The sequence below is a fragment of the Ptychodera flava genome, chromosome 3 (genome assembly GCF_041260155.1).
Source record: "Ptychodera flava strain L36383 chromosome 3, AS_Pfla_20210202, whole genome shotgun sequence".
Classification (NCBI taxonomy): domain Eukaryota; kingdom Metazoa; phylum Hemichordata; class Enteropneusta; family Ptychoderidae; genus Ptychodera; species Ptychodera flava.
In genome coordinates, this window is record NC_091930.1 from 49,284,194 (window position 1) to 49,292,917 (window position 8,724).

General features: G+C 36.5%; 1 long non-coding RNA gene across 1 annotated transcript; it reads right to left on the reverse strand.

The window, feature by feature from the left end:
- Nucleotides 1-472: 472 nt before the first annotated feature.
- LOC139127078 (uncharacterized) lies at nt 473-3,191 on the reverse strand. The gene is made up of 3 exons (XR_011550921.1): nt 3,149-3,191; nt 2,350-2,480; nt 473-674 (listed from the first exon to the last, which is right to left on the reverse strand). It is a non-coding gene; the product is annotated as an uncharacterized lncRNA (long non-coding RNA).
- Between the last annotated feature and the right edge of the window lie 5,533 nt (nt 3,192-8,724).

Consider the following 8,724-nt stretch of genomic DNA (forward strand, 5'->3'; position numbering starts at 1 on the left):
CTATATATAGAAAATTGTTCATCAAAATGAGGCTATGGCATCTGCTTTGTCCCTGAAGTAGGTCGTTGCTGAGGGACAAAAACTTACCAATACCGCAGCCACTGTAAAAGAGCAACTTCACTAAAACCCTATTTCTGATGATCGCAACGTAATTTAGTTGTTTTTTTCACCAACAAATCGGATTACTCGTGCTTCAAACCTTAAAGAAAAGTGTGTGGTATGCATACACTGTATTTCGTCGATTTTAACGTACTTAGACCGAGATAAGCGTACATCTTGTTCGCCCCTTTTCTCTTTAAAATATCTGGTAAATATTCAAATGTTTGCTATTTTCATTAATAAATAACAGTAAATACGTTTTCGGACGCTTGAATAGCATCACCATTGGTGGAAGCACATTTATTAAAAATTATCGAACACCAAATGTCATATGGCAAATTGAACTAAACACTTGAACATTTCCTACCAATCTTAGTTTTGATTGCAACATCACTTGGTCCATCTTTACCATCTATAAACCAAGCTATGGCCTTCACAGTTCTATAAAATCTACTAGTCCGTATGGTTTCTGTGATATGCAGTCGGTCGCGGGGAAATTCAAAAACAAATTTTCCAGGTTTCATGTAAGTTTGCGACTTCCTTCTGACATCGAGATCTGTATAGGCATGGGATGTCTGAAATGAAATGGAAATAGATTGCCAGACTAATTTCTTTCGCCGAGGTCAGTGCAAGGAACAGATGTTTGAAATGTAATGCGGAGAGGACACTTGCCTATTTACAAAATTTATATGTATGTTTCTCGTTATATAGTGAAATATATAGTGGTTGTGCAGTAGATTACAGTAGATACTTTAAAGATATTAGGCTGCATTCACAAACACTTCTGGAGGGGCAGATTTCGAAGGGACTTGAAAAAAATTAACAACACGTCGGGGGGTCTAAGAAAATTGGCGTTGCAAAGGAGGGAGGGGACTTTATTGAATATTTAATTCCTTTTCAAATACCTTTTGGCACTTTCATTTACTGACATTTCCATTTTCAGCGCGCCCTTTGGGCACAAATTTTAGGTTATATCAAACAATTTATGGATATGTTCCAAGCAGCCACATCGAGGCAAAAGATTCAGGGTGTCATGGTTTCTACTTACCAAATCCCTCTGTTTTGCAAAACCGTCCTCTATAATGACTGAAAGTTTCAACTTAACCTCAAAATAAAACTTTGTGAGAAAACTTATTTGATATCATTCTCCCATTGATAATACATTGGTTACAGGTTAGTGTCAAACGTTCATGTTGCCGAATGTACATGTTTACTTTTTAAGGATTTTGACAGAATACAAAATACTTAGAATAGTGCATACAAGCTATTTAGAATAGTGCAGAGTGTCGTCAATGACAAGTAACAGCTTCAGGTCAAACAAGCTTTGAATACAACTTTTGGAGCTAATAACCTATGCGGTATTTATATACATATGTTTACATAAATACACAGATTTAGATAGTTTTGTATTTGAAAAAGAATATTCATACTTTCCTCATAGACAACAATGTATAGTGGATCAACATTTCGGTGTAATTCCAAAGACAATTTTTTTTTGTACACGCATGCACCTTTTACCTTTTACTTCAAGCAAAGTACATTTCATGAATTATCACACACATATAAATAAAGAGATATAGCTTTTTATGGGGAAATGTTAATAGTTTGCCCATTGGTCTCCTGTGTGTTATGATTTGATATGTTTTGAAGAAGCACTATATCGGTCACATTTTGCTTTCCTTTCCGGGGGGGGGGGGGCCTTCAAAATTATGGCAAGTATAACGGGGGAATTGAACACATGTAACACAATGCTGGTTTGTTAGGGTGTATTTGAAAAAATCTGAAAACTTTTTTGGAATCCCCCAAGAGGTATTTGTGTACGCAGGCTTAAATCTAATGACTTTGTATTATTGTAGTTATAATTATAAACACACACAAAAATACATTACTCTTTCATAAGCAAAACTGAAATATATTCCGACCTTGATTGCCTTCTTTGCTTTCTAACGCATTGTGTTGATTTGAATGGGATTGGAATTTTTAATTTACATGGTTTTGCAGCACATACGAGATATTTTGAAAGGTGTTGGCGTAAAACCAAATTTGCCATTAAAATAGGAAATGGTAGTTGCAATAATTAAAACCTTGGTTGGCTGGGTCGTGCGGCATGGGCCTGTTTGGCATCGCACAAGACGCAAGACAGAGGCATAGGCCGCACGGCCCATCCTACCCAACCTGCAATTATCACATGTACGGTAACACTCCCTATATCACATTGAGCCAACAATAATAGGCTACGAAACATCTCACTTGATCATCGTCAGATGTGCTATCGCTCTCTTCCTCTCTTGTAATAATATTTCTCAGAGGAATACTCTCAAAGTTGCCGGGTTCCTGCGTTCTGTCATTATGACTTTCTGATGCTCTATGACACCGGCCTTCTGTTGATTTGTTCATAAGAAACAATGATATGAGTATAAGTGTAAAACAAACATCAGGAATAATAAAATAAAAAGAAATGCGTAACTATCCCTAACTGTGTTGCTAGGTTTTATAATGACCCAAGTAAGTAGTTTAAATCAGAATGAAATAAGCTAACATCATCGTCTGTCAGCTGCATGTCTTCATAATAAAACAATAACAAACACATATTATACACATAAACAATGATTGTAGGTAAACATCATGAACCACATCTACTCATGAAGCAGTCGATGTAAAGCACGGTATTCACAAACTGTTGCGCTTTCCTATACGGGACAATGAATATGTCAATGAATTATAGATATAACTAACGAACGAGAGAGAGAGAGAGAGAGAGAGAGAGAGAGAGAGAGAGAGAGAGAGAGAGAGAGAGAGAGAGAGAGAGAGAGAGAGAGAGAGAGAGAGAGAGAGAGAGAGAGAGAGAGAGAGAGAGAGAGAGAGAGAGAGAGAGAGAGAGAGAGAGAGAGAGAAAGAGACAGACAGACAGACAGACAGACAGACAGACAGAAAGACAGACAGACAGACAGACAGACAGACAGACAGACAGACAGACAGGCAGACAGGCAGACAGAGTGACAGACAGACAGACAGACAGACAGACAGAGAATATTTAACATAAACTTACCATCGTTTATGCTTTCATAACTATGGCTCGATGTCATATGTCCTGCAAGATAGACAGAATCTTTAATAAGCATACAGTTCTAAAGATGGTAAACAAATTTTGTGTAATATTAAACAAATTTCTTAATTGTCTAAAATTGTGCTAAAATTGGTTTAATTAGTTGCTTTAGCACATATCACACCTATTGAGTCAAATGTGCTGAACAAGCGTAAGGAGTGATTCATAACGGTTGTTGAGAGGCTATAATTATAACAAGCAAGTTTTCCATTACAAATATCAATTTTTTTATGTTCGATCTATTTCTTCCTTAATTTCAGAACCGATAGAGCATTGGAAATGAATGTGTCTTTACAAGTTTTTGTTATTTTCAGTGAAACTGGAAACACTGTGTTGTAGCGAAAGTACAATCACCGATGAAGAGCAAATCGAGAGATAAGCTATCATTTAATTGAGAATGTGGAATTTTCTATACTGTCCTCGTCACAGAAATACTAGTACTAATCTCGAGTTTTTACTTTGCCTCAATTCAAATGAAGTTTTCCTACCTATTTACAGTTCAGTCTGGGTCTTTTCAAATGTGCCCTGACTATATTTGGGGTTTATAAGCCGCAAATAGACGAAAAAGTAAAATACACTGGACTTTCTTATTGAAAAGGAATTATATGCGATGATCGATATGTTTTTGATTTTTTTTTTGATAGGGACAATATTTCCAATTAACACTATTCTTTCATTTTGTCTAATTTACGCTGTAAAAATATCGACTTCATAATGCTTTCCCTATTTTACCGTCATCAATATTACCAAATTTTGTTCCAATCGTGTCGAAAATTTAAAGATTCTTGAAGGATAATGACCAACTGATAACACAGAGATAACAAGTGACAGTGATTTGTTAAATTTCGATTGCATTAATAGAGGGCTCTCAGTTTTAGCAGAACAAAAGAGGCTGAACCAGTTGAACCAGTCATCCATAATGACAGTGCGTTGGATTAGATGGCAAAGAGTCATTTGGATAGAACAAAATATTATATTGACATTTGGTTTCCGAAGAAAAATTGCCTAGAGTTAAATCTAAGCCACTGACTGGTAGCTACTAGTAATTGTTTCGAAATACCCTTAGAAAGTTATGAAAAACCACAAATACTATTTAATTACCCTTCCTCTTTCTCCTTTTATTTCTGATGACGTGCACTGCCAGTACGACCAATACAGCAAAAACGATAAAGATTCCAATAATTATGATATAAACACGCCATTCAAAGTGCTGTGCAGCATCAGGGTTACTTGTTCCTAGAATTAAAAGGAAAAACAACCACGTAAAAATTTGATAATGAAGTGACAAACGCATAAATTGTAAAATTGAAATATTAGATTAGAAGAAAATAAATTAAACTTAAAATACTATTTTGGCGAATATGTCTCAAATAGGTCTTACTGTGTCACTCATCGGACATTTCTTACGAAGTATTGTCTGAATAATTTCAAATATTTCGCGATAAATGGCTCACGGGCCCATGGTGTGAAATGTTTCGTATCCAGAAAGCTACAGAATCAATTTTGATTGATTCTTACATTGTACAGTAAGGTTCATGAGAGTATTCCTACCAACAGGTACTGGGAGTCTAACACAAGAATCTTAATGGATCTATCAGTATTCATCAAAACAATGCCAAGTATTCTGCTAGAAAGCATTTGGCAAATACCACAGTGATGTTACTTGTTTAATGTCGCAGGTATGGTAGGACGTCTGAAAAGTAGAATGGGGACATAACGTTGACATACTTCAATAGAAAGATAGTTCCACAGCTTTTCGAAAGTCATCATAATTTAACTAATATGCTTACCTTCTGCTCTTACCGTTAGCGTTCGAGTTCTGTTCTCTCCATAACCGTTTAGGCTCACAACTGTTATGTTGTAAGGCGACCCTTCAACCAAACCACTTATGTTGACAGAGATTTCTCCAACTTCATTATCGTTTATAAGTCTGGTAGTTTTCTTTACCCCTTCAGGCAATTTCACATACTCCACGTAGAATTTCTGATCACTTCCACCGTTATAACCCGGCGTCCAATGCACGGTAGCGATATCCGCAATTACACTGATCTCGATATTTGAGACTACATCTGGAGCATCTGCAGTGTAACAACAAAACAGAAAATATTATAAAAGTATAGGACTATGCAATATGCAATATTCTGATACAATTATTGACAGCGATATTTGACTTAATGAAGACACCTAAATAAAACCATGATACATAACGTTAATAAACGGTATACCTGACTTACAAAGTATATGTGAAACAGTATTTATTTAAAAAACTTACATTTTCCTGAGAGAACTATGACAATCTCGACATCTCCGTGGCTATTTATACCTCTGCAATAATATTTCCCATAATCACTATTACTAACATATTCAATATATAGCCTGCTTTCTTGCATTGATATCTGTAGGTTTTCTTTGACATATCGTGTATCATCACCAGGGAGTGGCAGCTTTCCATATTGGTCATACCATTGTATTGATGGGGTTGGATTACCATTTATCTGACATTGTAAACTAGCATTATCGCCGATGCCAACTGCTTGTCTCCTGTTATACCATCCATCAGCGGGAAACGGTGCATCTTTAAAACCGAAAAAGCATAAACAATAACGTAATATTTATTGCTGAGAAAAGAAAAGTTGTAAATATGCATGCCAACGAGATTTTTCATTGTTATACTCACATCGCACATCAAATTGTTTCTTTTTTGACTCGTATGTTTGCCCTGGAAAATTTCGGTTCGTTGCTGAGCAGTGTATCGAAACGCCGTTGTGTTTATAGGTTAAACTAATCTGAGAATGTTTTTCTGAAATTATCCCGTTGAAGTGACCTTGCCTGTGTTCTGCTTGATTCGATGACTTCATTTCAATACCATCCATGTACCACGATATATCGGCGGGCGGATTACTGCTACAGGATGTACACTGAAGTGTCAACAGGGTATTCACTACCAATTCCTTTGTAGGAGTCGTTGTTGTTAGCTGTGTGACGCAGTTTTCGGGTTGGTTTGGCGGAACTGTAAATGATAGGTAGTAAAAATAAATAAAAATATATAATTTGTTTTGAGAAAGATAGTCGTTATAACTCTCTTCAGAAATCACTTTTCTTTTACCGAGTAGCTTATAATCCTCTTTTAAATAATTATCGCAGTTGCTTCCGAAGCAGTACAGTGATCAAGAAACGATGTTTGTCGATAAAATTTAAAACAGTTTCATTTAACATAATAAATAAATAAATCGTAATCAGTAATTTTGTTGACGTAGTTTTTTAAAATCACTCATTCAAATAGATAATGACAGTTTGTATCAATATCGCAAAAATAGTTTCATTCTATGTTATCAATTACTCGCACCCTTACAGAAAACTGAGAGAGTAATTTCCTTTGAGAATACATCGTTTGCATGATTCAAGTGAGGATTCATTGCTGAACATTGTATCTTTCCTGCATTATCGTCAGGTCTGAGTTTCATATGTATTTGTTCCTTCGTAATAAATCCACTGTTACCGCTGCTTTCCTCGGTAATCGTAATAATGTTAATGACGCCAGGATGTCTATGTAAAGGTGAACCGTTCTTATACCACGTGATGGTTGAAGCTGGATTACTACGGCTCGTTGTGCACGTAAGACTTAAAGGCTTATCTATCTTCATGGATGTGTTTCCTGTTAGGAATACCTCTTTGGACCGGTCTGTCAAAAACGGGATATAGAAAATAATGAACCAAAAATAGGTAATAATCTATGACCAAATAAAGTTTTATGACGTTTTCATTAATATAAGACTTGAATCAAGTAATTTTACAGCAATGTTGGGTTAATTACACTATAACATGTAAATTTGTCGAACAATAATGATCTTAAAAATATTATGAGAAAAAAAAACAATCGATATACATTGGAAACACACACTACCGGGCCACATGTTAGATTTTGAGTAATTCAATGAAATAAATAATAATAACTATTGATATTGTGGGCGTGTATGAGGTGAACTATTAACAGTTGAAACAATAAAACATTTACTCACGAATAATTTAATTTTAATAAAACGTACACCAAAAAATTGGTCATCACAAGAAGTGTTTATTTTAAATCGATCATAGTAAATACAGTTTTAAATTTGTCATATATATGACTCTCTGTCAGTCAATCTGTGTTATGTCCACTTACCGTCTTTCAACCCACTGGTTGTCTGCCTGTCTTTCTATCAGTAACCTGCTGCCTTCATATCTGTCTGTCTGTCAGTCTGTCTGTCCGTCCGACCTGTCTCTTTTCGCCTGCCTGCCTGCCTGCCCCCCCCCCTCTCTCTCTCTCTCTCTCTCTCTCTCTCTCTCTCTCTCTCTCTCTCTCTCTCTCTCTCTCTCTCTCTCTCTCTCTCTCTCTCTCTCTCTCTCTCTCTCTCTCTCTCTCTCTCCTACTTACATAGTACATCAAGGTATGTATAATTCCATCCGTGTCCGTAACCACCGATTCCATCACAAAAGTGTTTCTCGCCGTGCAATTGTAAATCCCATTATCTAATATTTGTACATTCTGTAGTGTAAGCGTGCGTCTATTCACCACAGAACCCCTTGGCGTAATCCAGTGAAACATGTCAACATCAGTAACGGCCTTTGCATCGCATTGCAACGACGTGTCATCTCCTTGTCTTACTCGTTGAACAGGAAGCGTTTCTACCTTGGGGTCATCTGAAGTGATAAACATACAAAATGTAATAAAGAAACAGTAAGTCATCTGAAGTTGAGACATTCACTAACGGTTCAAGAAATGGCGCCACAAAGATGGACAGACATCGGAACAGGGACGCATCGGCGAACTGCACTAAAAGTACACGTCCCGCACTTCGACTGACGAGGACTAAAATACGACACTTAGTCATTTCTTACATCTCACTGTTTATCGCAAATATCAGATAAAACAGAACAAGCCCCTTTTATCTATGATCGAACGATAGTTTAAATAAATGTACTTACACTCAACACGTACTTCAGTGTGACTTAAACTCTCCCCTTGCTCTCCATTGAAATATGTGTTGTACACTTTACATGCATAGACTCCGCTATGTTTCACTGAATGAACTTTGTCGATTATCAGAGGGTTTTGCCTTGTAAACGATTCTCTGCCTGGAATTTTCCATTGAATAGCAGCCAGAGCTGGGTTACCCGGTACGTATTCACAATTGATCCGAAGTGTTGTTCCCTCCTTTACACATACATTTGACGGAGTTATCGCTAGAGGAGGATCTGTTTGAATGACAAAACACAAATAACAACAACATAGGCAACAACATCATCACCGTTAACAGCGACGACAATATCAACAACAATGATAACAGCAATCATCATCATCATCATCATCATCATCATCATCATCACCATCATCATAATCATCATCATCAAATTACGTAATTCTTTTTGACAAGTAAACATCAACTGTTTTTACGGATATTATAAGAATCGCGTGCGCAAGACTCTTTCTAATGATCTCATAATGAATGACAAAGAAGCGAGTGACCGAACTAAATCGT